This window comes from Chiloscyllium punctatum, chromosome 16 (assembly GCF_047496795.1).
Source record: "Chiloscyllium punctatum isolate Juve2018m chromosome 16, sChiPun1.3, whole genome shotgun sequence".
Lineage (NCBI taxonomy): Eukaryota > Metazoa > Chordata > Chondrichthyes > Orectolobiformes > Hemiscylliidae > Chiloscyllium > Chiloscyllium punctatum.
In genome coordinates this window covers 18,489,551-18,507,275 of record NC_092754.1, presented here as the reverse complement: position 1 = coordinate 18,507,275, position 17,725 = coordinate 18,489,551, and the positions used below count along the sequence as shown (strand labels likewise).

General features: G+C 41.8%; 1 protein-coding gene across 6 annotated transcripts in view; it reads left to right on the top strand.

Annotated features, from left to right (window-relative positions):
* The window catches only part of kcnab2a (potassium voltage-gated channel subfamily A regulatory beta subunit 2a), a 268,478-nt gene that overhangs the window by 33,170 nt on the left and 217,583 nt on the right, over positions 1 to 17,725 (top strand). Inside the window, exon 1 of one of the 6 annotated variants that reach the window (XM_072586343.1) lies at positions 4,864 to 4,950. The exons of the other annotated variants lie outside the window; for them this stretch is intronic. The gene's annotated coding sequence lies outside the window, so the exon portion shown is untranslated. Of the gene's footprint in view, positions 1 to 4,863; positions 4,951 to 17,725 lie in introns of those variants that run through there. 6 annotated transcript variants of the gene reach the window in all.

The window sequence follows — 17,725 nt, the reverse complement described above, 5'->3', positions numbered from 1 at the left end:
TTTTTGCTGAAATTCCTCCCCCTCCTTGATATGTCTTCTCGTTATCTTGTTACTCCGAGAAGCAGCAAGTGAATGAGTCAAGGACTTGTTAGGACACTGAATTCCATTTGTGATTGTTTAATTGCCAGACAGAAAGTGAGCACTGGAGAAAGGCAAATGAAATAATCTTCAATCTGAGAGAGGCGGTAATCTATTTTAGAGTTGTTGCTGCAAAATAGTGAATGTCCAAAAAAAGCCATATTTTTAGAAAAGGGAAAATAAATAAAGCATTTTCAGATAATTAACAACATTTAAAGTACTAATGTACATTTTCTCTCAAATCCAGGTTGCCCCAAAGCACTTGCAGCCAACCAGTTAAATATTTTTGAAGTGTTGTCATGGTGGCAATTTTGGTAAGTATGCCATTCAGTTAGCAAATACAAAGGTTTGAGCCCTGGATTAGTAGTCCATTTACCCAAGCTATTTGAGTACAGTTGCAACAATGGCATCTACCCAACAAGGTGGAAACTTGCCAAATGTTCTGTACATGGAAAGCAGGACAAATCCAACCTGGCTACTTACCACCTCATTATCTACTCTCGATCATCAGTAACGTGATGGAAGGTGTCATCAACAGTTCTATCAAGTAAAACCTGCTTAGCAACAATCTGTTCACTGCTGCCTAGTTTGGGTTCTGTCAGGGCCAATCATCACCTAATCTCACTAAAACCTTAGTTTAAATATGGACAAAAGAGCTGAATTTCACACGTAAGGTAAGAGTGACAGTTCTTGGTATCAAGGCCATGTTTGACCAAATGTGACATCAAGGAGCCCTAGCAAAACTGGAATCAATGGGAATTGGATCATAACCTCTGCTGGTTGGATATAGGATGATGGTTGTGATTGTTGGAGGTCAGTCACCTTGGCTTCAGGACATCTCTGTAGGAGTTCCTCACTTATTATCCTGGGCCCGACTATCTTCAACTGCTTCATCAAGTACCTTCCCACTGTCAGAAGTGGGGATGTTTGCAACTGGTTGTACAATGTTCAGCTACATTTGTAACTCCTCAGATACTGAAGCAGTCCATGTTCAAGTGCAACTAAAACTGGACAATATCCAGGCTTGGGTTGACAAGTGGTAAGTAACATTTGCACATTCAGTGATGCTACCATGACTGCCCCATTATCAACATCTTGGGGGTTGCCGTTGATCAGAAGGTCAACTGGACTCACCAAATAAACACTGGCTACGCAAACAGGTCAGAGGCTAGGAATGCTGTGGTGAGTAGCTCAGTTCTTGATTCCTCAAAGCCTGTCCACCAACTACAAGGTTCTGGATTAGTGGTGCTGGAAGAGCACAGCAGTTCAGGCAGCATCCAAGGAGCTTCGAAATCGACGTTCCATCGATTTCGAAGCTCCTTGGATGCTGCCTGAACTGCTGTGCTCTAACTGGTGTGTTCTTCCAGCACCACTAATCCAGAATCTGGTTTCCAGCATCTGCAGTCATTGTTTTTACCTCACCAACTACAAGACACAAGTCAGCAGTGTGATGGAGTACTCCCCATTTGTTCAGATGATTGCAGCTCTAACAACACTGAAGAAGCATAATGCTATTCAGAATGAAGTAGCTTTTGATTGACACCACATCCAGAAGCGTCCACTCCCTCCACTCAGTAACAGCTACAAAATGCACTGCAAAAATTCACCAAAGATCCTTCGATAGCACCTTCCAAACACATGACCACTTCCATCTAGCAGGACAAGGGCAGCGGATACATCAGAATACCGCCACCTGCAGATTTCCCTCCCAGCCACTCACCATCCTGACTTGAAAGTATATTGCCATTCCTCACTGTTAAGTTAGAATCTTGGAATTCAGTCCCACATCATGAGTCTATCTATAGCACAGGGATGTCAGTGGTTCAAGAGGCAGCTCACCACCACCTTCTCAAGGGCAACTGGGGATGGACAGTAAACACTGGCCAACCAGCAGCATCCACGTCCCATGAGTGAAGTTTAAAAAAGAACTACTCCAAGACCGCCTTCCCTGTTTGAATAAATACTGGCTAAGACATTGGAAAAAGCATCTTTGCAAATTTTGTATTATACCATGGGAGGAGTCATGTCCATCTAACAAATAGGAGTGTAGTTTAGCACCTTATCCAAAATGTTGCACTTGCAGTCATGCAGCATTTGCTCAGTACAATGTGCTCAAGCCTTGAATGGGGTTTAATCTATTAATATTAATTTGAATTTTGAGTCTCGTACTAATTTAAATACTACTAGAATTATTCCTTCAATATTTAGTTGGCAAATGTGATGCATTTATGGTAAATTCTCAAATGCAATCAATGTAGATTAGTTAGAATTGCTAGCAATGGCTTCCCTATGGGAAGCACCTTTTAAATGTGTGGTTCTGAGACATTCTGGCTATTGAGGGAGTGCAGCGTAGGTTCACTAGGTCAATTCCTGGAATGGTGGGACTACCTTACACTGAAAGACTGGAGCGATTGGGCTTGTATACCCTTAATTTTAGAAGACTGAGAGGGGATCTGATTGAGACGTGTAAGATTATTAAAGGATTAGACACTCTGGAGACAGGAAACATGTTTCCGCTGATGGGTAAGTGCCGAACCAGAGGACACAGCTTAAAAATACAGGGTAGGCCATTTAGGACAGAGATGAGGAGAAACTTCTTCACCCAGAGAGTGGTGGCTGTGTGGAATGCTCTGCCCCAGAGGGCAGTGGAGGCCCAGTCTCTGGATTCATTTAAGAAAGTGTTATATAGAGCTGTCCAGGATAGTGGAATCAAGGGTTATGGAGATAAGGCAGGAACAGGATACTGATTGAGGATGATCAGCCATGATCATATTGAATGGTGGTGCAGGCTCGAAGGGCAGAATGGCCTACTCCTGCACCTATCGTCTATTGTCTACATAGACCAGGAGGCTCTATATTAGGTTCCTGATTGATGTAGACTTATTTGATTCAAATTGTAATGATTGGTGATATGTATTTTGTGTCAATGTCTCCAGCCTGGAAAAAACCACATCATTTTTGGTCCATCCTACCGATTGCAGGCACGGATTCCTACTCAGGTACTCCTATCAGATAAAGGCAAGATCAGGTTCAGTTAAGATGCCTGACATGGTCTGACAGTCTTTACTTGGACTCGCAGGTGAAGTTTCATCACTTTAGAGATTTCACTTGCTGTGAAACTATAATGTAACATGAGTCTGACTTTGGGTAAAGGAGGGAGTATTAGAATTTTCTTTTGAACCACAAATGAGTTGAACATATCTGTGCAAGAGATAAGGCTGAAATAAGGCTTGAATATTCATTTTCAGTTAGATGTCCTGTGGTTCCATGCATCACAGATGCCAATTTCCAATCAACTCAGTTCATTCCATGAGAGATTGGGAAACAACTGAAGACACTGGATACTGCAAAGGCTTTGGGCTCAGACAACATACTGGCAATAGTCCTAAAGATTTGTACTCCAAAACTAGCTGCACCCTGAGCCAAACTGTTGACACCCCCTTACAATGTGGAAAATTGACCAGGTATGCACAGTGCACAATAAATAGGACATTTCCACTCTGGCTGATTATCACTCAGCAGATTAATCTCTATCATTAGCAAACTGATGGAAGGGGTCATCCTCCATTGCAATCAGGTGGTATTAGCAATAACCTCCTCACTGATACTCCATATGGATTTCACCAGCACCACTCAGCACCTGACTTTGTTATAGTTTTGGTCCAAACCTGGACAAAAGAGCTGAACTTCAGAAGTTGAGAGTGACTGCTGTAAGACATCAAGGCAACAATCAATTATGTGTGGGATAAAGGCACTCCAGGACAACTGGAATCATTGGAATCGGGGTGGAGGATTTGGAATCTGTCTGTTAATTGGAGTTATACCTAGTACAAAGAAAGATGGTTATTGGATAGTTATCTTGGCTCTAGGAAGTCACCATAAGAGTTTATCAGATAGTGTCTTCAGCTGCTTCAACAGTGGTTCATTGTGAGCTCAAAAAAGGGTACGATCACTGATTGCATAATGGTCAGCACCAATTATACATCCTCTTATACTGAAGCAGTCTGTGACCATATGCAATAAGACCTAGACAATATTCAAACTTGGGCCAATAATACTTGTGTCACAAGTGCCAGGTAATGACTGAGAGAAAATCTAGCCATCATTGTTAACATTTTGATGTTTAATGGCATTGCTATCACTGAATCTCCTGATTGTTAACATCCTGCGTTCTTAATTGATCAGAAACTAAACTGAACTAGCCATATAAATAGTACGCTTACAAGAGTCGAATAGTGTGGTGCTGGAAAAGCATAGTCAGTCAGGCAGCATCCGAGGAGCAGGAGAGTCAACGTTTTGAGCATGAGCTCTTCATCAGGAATAGGGGTAGGGTGGGGCTGAGAGATATATGGGAAGGGTGTGGGGCTGATAGAAGATAGCTGGGAATGCAATAGTTAGATGAAGGTGGTGGTGATAAGGTGGAATGGATAGGTGCAAAAGGACATGGGCAGGTAGGACAGTTTAAGAGGATGGTGCCGACTTAGAGGGTTGAATCTGGGATAAGGTGGAGGCAGGAGAAATGAGGAAACTGGTGAAATCAACATTGATCCCATGTGGTTTTGGGGGGGGGGGTCCAAGGCAGAAGATGAGGCAGCTCCTTGGCGGAGGGGGGAGTGGTCAGCCTATCACCATCATCCCCCACCTTCATCTACCTATCGTATTCCCAGCCACCTTCGCCCAAGTCCTATCCCCCTCCCATTTATCTCTTTGCCCCTTTGCCCCTCCTCCCCACCAATTCCTGATGAAGAGCTCATGCTTGAAATGTCAACTCTCCTGCTTCTCAGGTGCTGTCTGACCTGCTGTGCTTTTCCAGCACCACGCTTTTTGACTCTGATCTCCAGTATCTGCAGTCCTCACTTTCTCCGAGAGCAGGTAAGAGGATTGGAATCCTGCACATAAGTTTGTTGGATTAGCCATGGTAAATGGGGTAGAGTAGGGAGGTATGATACTCATTGGAGGGTTTGGTCTGAATTCCATGGTCCAAATGGATGCCTTTTGCACTGTAGGGATTCTTTGAGTCTATGATTATGTTACTGTTTAACAAAGTAATTAATTCTGTAATTTCTTTAAATATAATGACAAACCGACTGGGTCAATTTCAAAGGCTAGCTTAGCATCATTTAGACAGACACGCGAACAGACGCGGAAATAAAGGGATATAAACCATGTGCAGGCAGGTGGAATGAGTTTAGAATGGCATCATGGTCGACAGACGTGGTGGACCGAGGGCCTGTTCCTGTGCTACACTGTTCGAAGTTCTTTCATTCAAGATGTAGTTCAATGTGGAGTGCTAAGATGCATCTTCTGGTTCTACATGTTAAATACTTGATCTTTGGAACCTCAATGTGATAAAATTACAAGCTTTTCTATAAAAACAGATTAGAGGAAGAAGTAACTTCTAATTCTTGAGCACCTTCAGGAAACCTGTTAGAAAATGGCTTCAACAAAGGCCTAAATTGACTGTCTGCCTCTCTCTTCTCTGCATCTTGCATATAGACCTAATTGGCATATATTCCTGTATACCAGTTGTTACAATGGTACTTCTGCATATCAAGTGTGAGTGCAGCACAGCAAAGTGCTCTGAATTACAAGGGGAGTTTTGAAATGAGTCAACTTGTTGCATAATGTTGCAGCATGTGAACTGGCCTTAACCGATGAGCATTTTTTTAAGGTATGTTCCATAAGATTGCAAATTGTCATAAGATTTTTTTTTGAAATCTCACCGCCCCCCCTAAAAAAAACTGCTGAGTGTGTCTGTTGTATGAACTAGTCTTTTTTTAATGGCTCCTTTCAGTTTGCACTCCAGTCTGGTTGTAAGTAGAGCCTTGAGAATGCGACCAATGTAGATGTTTGGTAATAAAACTTTCCTTGGGGTAGAAATTATTTTTGAGTAATTTTTGGATATGAAATGTTAGGTACATGACAAATTCTGCCAGAATTCAGTGTTGGCCAAGATTGAACTTTGAATATTACCTTAGTTGAGTTGATCTGTTGCTGTTTGTCTGCCTGTCTTTGGGTAATATGATCCAGTTTGCGTTGGCAAACTTACTGGCAACTGCCTTAGAATTTTGTGAAGGAAATAGAACAGAAAATTCCAATTTCTACCCCCTTGTCTGTTCCTTATTTTCACAAAGACAACACCATATACATCTAGTGTTCAATTAAAATGAAGGGGTAAATGTAGGGGAATGGGTTTGGGTGGGTGCTCTTCGTAGGGTCGGTGTGGACTTGTTGGGCCAAAGTGCCTTTTTCCACACTGTAAGTAATCTAAAAAAAAGGATAATTTCCATGATTGGTGTAAATAATTGATATACAGTTGCTACACAACGGTGCACCACTAGCACCAATTATATTAGATGAGAAGCTGAAATATTGAACAAAGATGAGTGAAAAGGAAAGTTTACTATATTAAAAATTTTGTATGAATCTAATGATTGTGAATGGTTGAATGTTTCCATGATAATGTGCAGCTATGTAGTAGAATATAGTTCAAATATATTAGATTTGGATGTGGACTGTACTGGGTTTGTAACGAGCTTATGTATGTTATGCACGGACTGACAGCATCAGTCAAAACTCCTTGGAGTTGTTGATTGATTTTGTTATTTTCCAAAAGAAAATATCATTTGTTATAGACTGAAAGGACTGTTTCTGAATGTTAACAAGAAGAGTAAGATTAACAGCCTAGCTTTCTCTTAACTTTAGGCATGTCCTAAGACATATTGAACAATTTTATTTTGATCTGTTAATTTTCTCTCTCCATTCTCTTTATATTAGTATATTTATGATTAATTGTAGTTCAGATGAAATGCTGCATTTTTGCTAACTTCGGACTGAGTCTTCAGCAATTATTCCTTTATTTCTAACCTATCTTAAAAGGGGAAGTCTTGACGATTCTGTTTCTTCAGTGGTTCCTTTTTTTAAGAAAGAAAAATAGCCCCTAGAAAAGTATGATTAATTTTTTTGTTTGAAGTAAATTTTCACTTTTAATACTAGCAATAAAACCCTAAAGTTGACCTTTTTTTTCCCGTGCTACATTATTCTGATAACATCATTGCTAAGGGAAAATCCCAGAGCAGTTTCCCTGGAAACAGAAGTTGCAAGTTAAAACCAGTGGTTGAATTGCTGCATGACTCTACAAAACGGTGGTGAACAGCAGAATGTATGTTCCTATCCTGCAACATAGTTTCCCAGAGCAGGTTGCTCTTCAGTGGTTTGAAGTCACCCAATATTGAATTTTAAGCATAATTCTTTAAATAAACATTGACAGAAGAGAACAGTTGTTTTTCACACTGTTTTCATTTACATTGTCTTGTGCTAAATTTATATGTTGCTGTGGTTCCAATGATAAAAATCTGTTACCAATATTATTGTTGAATAATTATGGAACTTTAGGCCAATAGGGCTAATTCTAATTTCAAAAGAAATTTAGGTGTGATGAAGGAGCTTAAGCTTTGTAGTTTAGGAAGAAGGCAGTTAAGGGGATGAGGGGAAAGAAATTCTCAAAGTATAAGTGAAATGTTTTTTTTTATAATATATTTTTATTAAGAAAAAATAGATTTTTAAATATTACAACAAATACAAAACAATGCAATTCAAAACAGTACAAAAATAGTACAAAACTAAACCCAAATAATAAAAAAAGTTCCCCAATCCACCCTCCTATACGAATGTATAAACATATATAGAGAAGTATAAAATTAAAAAAACCTAAACTAGCTATTTAACTAACTAAATAAATACCTAACAACAAACAAATAAATAGTAGTAACTCAGCCCAGCCCAACAAAACACTCATAAATTCACAGTTCCTCCTCCCTGGATATTGGACTCATGAAACACAATCATTACGGCTATATAAAAGCCCTTGTTAGTGTGGCAGATAAATCTGTGTCCAGGTATTTCAAAAAGAGTTGCTATGTCTTGTAAAAATTCTCAGTTTTGTGGTGTACCATATTTGTGAGAAAATCCAGGGGAATATACTCCATAACAATCTTCTGCCAACCCGACAGGCCTGGGGGGGTTTTCTGATATCCAACCTAGCAAGATATTCTTCCTTGCACAGAATGTAAGAATATTGAAACGTTTTGCCTATGCGAGTCTGCAGAAAATACGATGGGTCGGACCAAAAGGAGCAAAATAGGGTCCTTCTCCACCCTTACACCTAAAATCCTCTCCATTGCACCCACCACTGCGCTCCAATATGTTTGAAGCCTGTCACAAGACCAAAGACAATGGGTAAGAGTACCCGTACAGACCTCGCACTTGAGACATGCTGAAGATACCCCTGGTTTAAATTTTGACAAACGGTCTGGGGCTAAGTGGACCCTGTGGCGAATCTTCAACTGTAAAGGGCCCTATTGCAAATTGATATCTTCCTTGCATTCTCCGAAATATCCTCCCATGCCTCTGAAGAAACTTCAACACCCAGCTCTCTTTCCCACATCTTGCAAAGTCGATCAGACTCATCTGAGGTGGCACCCCCCAATTGGTGATATAGAGTACTGACAGAGTGTGTTACTCTGAGCCCTTAGTACCCCTCTTTCTATGTCAGATTTGTAGGGATCAGTCAAAAGTGTGGTCCTTTTTTGAATAAAATCCCTAACTTGAAAAAAACGAAAGAGGTCTCTATTAGGTAACTCGTACTTCCGTACTAACTGATCAATGGACATCATTACATCTCCCACAAATAAATCACCCATGCAAGATATACCCCTAGCTGCCTAACGTTTAAATCCTGAATCTATCATACCTGGTTGAAAACTCGGCATACCCAGTAAAGGTGTAAACAAAGATGTTTTTCCAATATTACCTTCCCTCTGCAGAATTGCCCTCCATTCTTTAACAGTATTGGTGACGATTGGGTTATGGCAATATTCCCTAACTGTCCTCACCTTGTCCAAAAACAGCAAACTGGTAAGGGGGCACCTTGCCTGGGAAACTTCGATATCTAGCCATATTGAAAGAGGGTCCCCACAAACTCTATCACTTACGTGGGTCAAAAGCGAGCTTAATTGGTAATTTTTAATGTCCAAAAGGTCTACTCCCCCCAATCTGTGAGGCAACTGCAGTTTGGCTAATTTAATGAGGGGCCGTTTACGGTGCCAAATACAGGAGCTGTACCAACCATTCAGTCTCCTGAGTGTTTGTTTATTGAAAATCATGGGGAGCATCCATATAGGGTATAGCAAACTAGGGAGAATATTCATCTTAATAAGCGCTATGCGACCCAACCATGAGACTGAAAGTGCCTCCCATCTTTGGAGCTCTTGTTTAATTTTTTCAAATAATTGAGTAAAATTGGCTTTGAACAGCCAATCCAGAACTGGAGTAATGAATATGCCCATAAGACCATCCATAGGCATAGCCTCTGATTTAGCAAAATTAATCTTATACCCTGAAAAAGCACCAAACGCGTGAATGCATTGTATCAGGCAAGGTACTGAGACTTCTGGGTTTGTCAAGAAAATTAGAACATCATCGTATGTAATTTTGACCCCACTTCTGGAGCTGATATATTGAGATCCCCACAAATGGCCTCCGCCAATGGTTCAATCACCAACATAAAAAGTAATGGTGAAAGGGGACAGCCCTGCCGGCTGCCCCTAGAAATATTAAAATTGCTTGATCACACCCCGTTGGTAATGACTGCAGCGAGAGGTACACTGTAGAGAACCTTTACCCATCTTATGAAAACTTCGCCCAGACCCAACAGGTCTAGAGTATAGAAAATGTACGGCCACTCAACTCAGTCAAATGCCTTCTCTGCATCTAAAGAAATCATCAATCCCTGTATTGACTGCTGTTGGCATGATTGAATTACATTAAGCAGCCTCCTAACGTTATTGGAGGATCTGCAACCCTTTATGAAGCCCATCTGATCCTCTTTAATAACAGAGGGTAACACAGTCTCCAGCCTTAATGCAAGATCCTTAGAGAGGATCTTAAAGTCCACATTTAAGAGCGAGATGGGCCTGTATGAAAGTACAGTCTTCTGGATCCTTCCCTTTTTTAAGGATAAGTCAAATATTGGCCCCTCTCAGAGATGGTGGGAGACAAGCATGACTGTATGAATCATTAAACATATTCAGCATCAGGCCTGACAGTCTACTAATAAATTCCTTATAGAATTAACTGGGAAGTCTATGAGGACTGGGTGCCTTTCCACTCTGAAGCTGCCTCTCAGCTTCCTGCACTTCTTGCTCTGATAATGGGACATTGAGAAAGGACTGTTGTTCGGGAGTCACACCCGGGAGCTTCAGATCTCTAAAAAAAGATTCCATTTTGGCCTTCCCCTCCTCACAATTCTCAGACTTAGAGTAGAATCTCTGGAATGCCACATTCATCTTTTCAATTCCCCACACGTTAGGCTCCCAGACCCTTCCCTAATCGTTGTAATGGTTTGTGGGGTACTTCTCTTTCTGGCCAGGTATGCTAAGTATTTGCCTGGCTTGTCACCATGCTCCTATAACCTTTGCTTTGCAAAAGCCAGCTCCTTCTTTGCTGTCTGCGTGAGCACGGAATTTAGTGCAGACCACAGTGCTGTAATCCTCTGTAGTGACCAACAAGGGTCTGTCAAAATAGGCCTTCTCGGCTGCCTTCAAACGTGCTTCAAGGAGACGTTGCTGCTCACCCTTCTGCCGCTTCCTACTTGTGGAATATGAAATAACTAACCCCCTGGCATAAGCTTTGGCAGTTTCCCAGAGAACAGATGAGCTATCAACCGAACCTATGTTGATGTCTAGGAATGCCCGAAATTCTCTAGAGAAATGCTCCACAAACTTGCTGTCCATGAGAATAAAGGGGTCCATGAGAATAAAGGGGTCCATTCGCCAGTTCCTTGAATCTACTGTAACATCCTTAATTTTAACCATGAGGTACACTGGAGCATGATCAGAGATGGCAATATTACCAATTGTACGGGATGTCACCAGATCCAGGGTTACCTTACCGCAGGGGTCAGAAAAAAATCAATCCTTGTGTGACATCTGTGCGGATTGGAAAAAAACATGAAATCCCTACCTGTAGGGTGGAGACACCTCCAGACGTCCACCAATCCTAATTCCCCACACAAACCCAATAACTGTTTAGATTGTGCAGAGGGTATTGAGGGACGTTTAGGCAACCTGTCTACTGTGGGGTCCATGAGGCAGTTAAAATCTCCCCCTATAATGATGTGCCGAGACTTGAGACTTATCAGTTTAGAAAAAGCATCTACCAAGAATTTAAGAGGATGAACTGGGGGACAATAAACATTTAAAATGCCATATTCTTCCCCATTTATCAAGGCTGTAAGAATTACAAACCTCCCATATGTGTCTTTAACACATTCCAACAATTTAAATGAGTGATTTTTCCTTACCAATATAGCCACTCCCCTACTTCTGGTATTAAATGATGAAAAATAAACTCGGTCAAAGCCATTCTGCTGTAATTTCAGATGCTCCTTGTCATCCAAATGTGTCTCCTGTAACAAAGCAATATCTACCTCTCCTTTCTAAGACTCAAGAGTACCTTCTTCCTCTTAATTGGTGAGTGACTTCCCTTGATATTCCAGGTACACCATATAATCAAATCATTAGCCATAATCTTCTGCAATTACATTTAAATTCCAGAGAGGAGGAACCCGGACCACAAATTGCTGAGCCTTAGTGTCACATGGTCCACCAAATATAAAACTACATAAACTAAAACCACTACATTTAACAAACATACAAAATTATTAAAAATAAAAAAAACAACAAAAACCAGAAAACAAACCCAACATATAAAGCGCCAATAGCGCTGAGTAGGGGAACTCTTCCCCCGTACGGAGGGGGCAACTACCCATCCCGAACTGCCCATAAATAGGCATCTAACCATCTCGACCACCTTCATTTCTCCCAGCTAGAGCCGCACAAGCTAAAAAGAATAAACACCCCATAGAATATCAATATGAATAAAAAAACATTCTTTCATTTAAAACAAAAGGAGGAATAAATACCCCACCCATCCTTTGGTATGTGCTAACTTAGAAATTTAAAATGTATATCTTAACCACCACCAAACATAGTTTGAGCCAAATTATTATCAATAGAGGGAAAAAAAGGGAAAAACAAAGCTCCAACCGGATTTCCTCCATTTCTTTTACAGAATGATAAACGCATAACCAAGCAACAATATTTATACATACTACAATTGTTTAAATTAGGTTAGTTTGTCCACAAAGTCTCTTGCCTTCTCCGATGTGTCAAAGAGATGCATGGATCCATCTAAGGTGATCCGAAGCACTGCCGGATATCTCAGGGAGTACTGAATCCCAAGCTCCTTCAATCTTCTCTTGACACTCATACGATTTTCGTTTCTGGATCCCCGCCGTTGAAAAGTCCTGAAAAAACATGATCTTTGACACCTCGCAAATTAGGGCCTTTGGATCCTTCCCCTGGAGTCTGGAAGCCTCCATGACTCTCCTTATCCCGGTAATGACAGAACCGCACCAGGAAAGGACGAGGGCGTTGACCCAGACCCGACCTCCGCGCTGCGACCCAGTGAGCCCTCTCTATCTTCAATCCTCTCATGCCAGTCTCCAAGTCAAGGAATTTTGGAAGCTAATCTTCAGCAATTCCAAAGGCCGCTCACCTTCCTTACCCTCAGGCAGACCAACAATCCGAATGTTTTTTCTCCTGCCCCTGTTTTCAAGATCATCCACTTGGTCACGCAAATTACGAACCTGTGTCTTCAGGGCTTGGATCTCTTCCTTGAATGAACTGGCATCCGCTTCCACTGCTGTGACCCTGTGCTCCACCTCATCCGTCCTCTTCTCCAGGTCTCCCAGCTGCTGCTCATGCTTCTACAGTATGAGAGAGACTGGAGCCAGCTTCTCTTCAATCTGTTTCCCCAACATCTCACGAGATTTCGAGAGCTGGTTCATCAGGTCCTGGAGAGTAATCGGCTCTGAGGCTGTTGCAGGCCCGGTCTCAGATGCTCCTCCTCCCTTTTTAGGCATTTCTGGACAGTTGAAAATACAGGTAAGTCAATTTTTAAATGTTTCTTGGGCCTCCACAATCTTTCCAACGCCCCAAGAAATCCTGATGACCTGGGTTGGGTGGGTTAAAGGACCGTCCTGCTCCTGCTGCGATGCGAAACTCTGCAGTGTGATCTTCTCAGATCGCCGCCGTCTTAGATCCCCACAAGTGAAATGTTAAGTGGCATAGATAAAGTAATCCCAGATTGCTACTTCAAAGTGAGTTAGAAAAGGAGGACTGGAGGACATGATTGCAAAGTCAATTTAGAACCAATATCAGGGGAAGTGAATAGTAAACACTTGGCGTAATAGGCAAAGCATTGTTTACAGTTGTCATGACCACTTGGGAAAGTGCACTGACACTTGAGCCCCACAACTTCCGGATTACCATAAAAACTAGATTTAATCAAATCACGCTGTCCTAGTTTTCTGTCATATGAATCATGGTTAACAGAAAAGTTACTAGGTTTCTATACTTCACAAGAAACTACTATTTATTATAAAATAATCAATCCTAACAAACGAGTGTTTTCTATTGATTTCAAATTCCATCATCTGCCATGGTGGAATTCGACCCTAGGTCACCAGAACATAGCTGGGTCTCCGGGTTAATACCACAAGACCATTGACTCCCCACCTTAAGACAAAGCTGGAACATTTGATCAAAATGTCAATCAGTGGAGGAAATAATGTAGTCCAGCACACCATCTATGTGGTTATTTTTATCAATTTGTTCAGACATCATGTGATAAATCTCTGGAACATGTTCGTCTTGAACCCAGGCCTCTGCCGAGAGGTAGGACACTGCCACTGCACCACAAGAGCCCTCTGAAAATTACTCTGGTGTTGTGATTATGACGATACCATGGTGGCTTCTCTCCACTTGATCTTCCTGGCATATATGCCAACTCAGAGCCAATTTATTGTTGATCTTTGCAATAATTGATGTTCTCCTGAATTTCAGTTACTTGGTCCTTTTTCAGCTTATGTGACACAATCTGTTGATTTGTGTGAAACGATTTAAGAAATTTTGAGGTGTGATTTGTGCAGGTGTTTCTTTTAGGAAGCAAAATTACACTTTCCTGTTGCATGTGAGATGTTGGGAAACAGCAATAGAAACATTTTTACAAGTACATTACATGCCGAGACAGTAAGACAAATCCATTTGTGAGCTTGTGGAGGAATGCAGGCTGAAAGAAAGGGCATGAATATTATTAATAAGTTACAAATCTATACTCATTTAAATATTCGATCTCCATTTGAATTGAGAGCTGTAGACTCTCATTTTGGTGAGTAGTCCATCAGCCAGTGTTCTTGATGTCTTCACATTTTGAAAGTATCCGTTAGTGGCACAGACTTAGTTTAAGATTTGAGAATCCCAGTGGTAGACAAGTGTATACTTTTTTTGCCATTGCTTGAGATAAGTTTAATATAGGTGCCTAGACCTGATGGAAAACAGGTGGAGGCTACAGTTAGAATGAATGGAGTTGATTGGTAACTTTGTTCTTGCACAACTGCTTGATTGCAATTTTATAGCTTATTTAGAACAGGAATATGGATCCCCTATAATCTATACTTTTATGTAAATATAGATTGTAATGTTAAATTAGGCAGCCCATAAAACCTTGCAGTGTAAGTTACTTAGGAGAATGTGAGGGCTGCAGATGCTGGAGGTCAGTCGAGAGAATAGTGCTAGAAAAGCACAGCAGGTCAGGCAGCATCCAGTGAGCAGGAGAATCGACATTTCGGGCATAAGCCCTTCATCAGGAAAGAGGCTTGTGGGTCAGGGCTGGGAGATAAATGGGGGGGGGGAGGAGAATGGTGGATGAAGATAAGGGAGAAGCTGATAGGTCATGGGGGTGGTGATGGACAGTCCGAAGGGCAGTGGCGAGTTGGAGGCTTGGGACTGGGATAATGTATTGGGAGGGAAATGAGGAAGCTGTTGAAATCCACATTTATCCCATGTGGTTGCACGATCCCAAGGTAGAATATGATGTAATCGTCCTCCAGGCGTCAGGTGGTAACGGTTTGGCGGTGGAGGTGGCCCAGGACATGCATGTCCTTGACTGAGTGGGAGGGGAAGTTGAGGTGTTCCGCCACTGGGCAGTGGGGTTGCTGGGTGTGGTGTCCTAGAGATGTTCTCTGAAATGATCCGCAAGAAGGTGTCCTGTCTCCCCGATGTAGAGGAGACCAAACCGGGTGCAACGGATGCAGTAGATGACATTGAATTAACCATTTTGTCATTAAGGTTAAATGTAATCACGCTTCCCAGTGCTTGATATACTTGCTGCATATGTTAGCTTTAGTGCAAACGTTACTAAGAAAGTGCTATCTCATTTGTCTATGTAAAATTTATTCATTGTGCTGTGATCTAGCCAAATTGGCATCTGCTGCTGGTGATGAGATAGGAAGAATAGTAAGTTGAAATTTAGCTATTTGGACCACAATGTTAATATATCAATGTTTTAAACAATTGTTTTTATCAAATGATAAGGTCCTAGGGAGTGTTGCTGAACAGAGAGACCTTGGAGGGCAGGTTCATAGCTCCTTGAAAGTGGAGTCACAGGTAGATAGGATAGTGAAGAAGGCATTTGGTATGCTTTCTTTTATTGGTTAGAGTATTGAGTACAGGAGTTGGGAGGTCATGTTGCAGCTGTACAGGACATTGGTTAGGTTACTTTTGAAATATTGCCTGCAATTCTGGTCTCCTTCCTATTGGAAGGATGTTACTAAACTTGAAAAGGTTCAGAAAAGATTTATAAGGATGTTGGCAGGGTTCGAGGATTTGAGCTATGGGGAGAGGTTGAATAGGTTGGGGCTGTTTTCCCTGGAGCGTCGGAGGCTGAGGGGGTGACCTTTTATAGAGGTTTATAAAATCGTGAGGGACATGAATAGGATAAATGGTCTTTTTTCTCTGGGTGGGGGAGTCCAGAACTAGAGGGCATAGGTTTAGGGTGAGAGGGTGAAGATATAAAAATAACTTAAGGAACAATCTTTTCACGCAGAGAGTGGTACATGTATGGAATGAGCTGCCAGAGGAAGTGGTGGAGGCTGGTACAATTGCAACATCTAAAAGGCATTTGTATGGGTATATGAATAGGAAGAGTTTGGAGGGATGTGGTCCGGGAGCTGGCAGGTGGGACTAGATTGGGTTGGGTAATCTGGTTGGCACGGATAAGTCGGACCGAAGGATCTGTTTCTGTGCTGTACATCTCTATGACTCAGTGCCAGCTTTATGAATTCAGTGCTGAGAAACAGTGGACAGAATTCAAATGTGTGCTGTCGTGATCGTAACGAAGTTAGCCTGGTGGACCTCATACAATGAGTACCCTGATTGGGGCTGTTAATGTGGTCAGAATAGGAGTCTCAGACATCCCGTTCACTCTGAGAGCTGTCTCTGATGGAGCTGCATCAGTGTCAAGGACTCTCCACATGTAAATAAAAGGTGACTTGATGACGGGATACCTATCTGTGGAGTTATTTCACTGGCATCAAGAGGTGAGATACCAAGAGACTGTTTGGTATGTGGGATTAATGATGTAACCATCCAAAAATATCTATTAGCCAAAGCCCAACTGGACTTCAGACAGATACTGCAACTGGCTTTATCATTGGAAAATGTGGAGGATATTCTGAGGGAATTTGCCAGTCTGACTAAGCTTGGGAAACACCAGTTGAGTGAAGACAATAACATAGCCTCATTCAGTATATATCCTGAACAGAGAGACCTGAGATCAGCCTGTAGCAAAGATTTATAAGAAAGCCAAGCCTTGGCTAAACCATTAGGATTTTCTTCGGGAACCGGCCCATCAAACCATTGTAGTATGTGAACTCGAGACAGCAAAAGAGTCTTAACGTACCTAAATTGAGTAAGAGAATTCATAGGCTGTATGCAGGAGGGTGCATATCCTGGAAAATCCACCTACATTTGGTTTGGAACAATTAAATTGCTTAGCACATCCAAATCAGAACCAATCAAAATAAACGTCAGGTTAAATCGTCACCCCAGTTGCAATGGAAGTCAGCATCAGAAACACTAATGCTGGCCACAAGACTGCACTGAGAGAGAGATATTTTACTTCAGGAGATGAAGTTTGGTGTAGGGAGCACGGAAATTGCCCTGCTTGGGTAAGAGGCATGGTCAGGTGAGGTCTAGCAACATTTAAAGTTTGGGTAGGTGTGACAGTTCTGAACAATCTCATGGACCATATCAAAGCTGCAAACTCGCATAGCGTAAAGTTTTTCTAAATGTGGTGAAATCAATGTCATGGAGTAACTAATGAACAGAAAATGACAGATACTTGCTGGGGTACACATGAAAGGTTGGGGCAGCTGCCACCGCGGTGCAGTGGGGAAAGACCACCATCTAAGGTCTTTCACCCAAAGTATCAGGTGTACCCTAGACCTTTTGTGGGAGGCTCGGGAAGTAATTGTTGGGCCTCTTAGCGAAATACTTCTATCATCGATAATCACAGGTGAAGTACCAGAAGACTGGAGGTTGGCTAAAGTGGTGCCACTGTTTAAGAAAAGTGGTAAGGACAAGCCAGGGAACTATAGACCAGTGAGCCTGACATCTGTGGTGGGCAAGTTGTTGGAGGAATCCTGAGGGACAGGGTATACATGTATTTAGAAAGGCAAGGACTG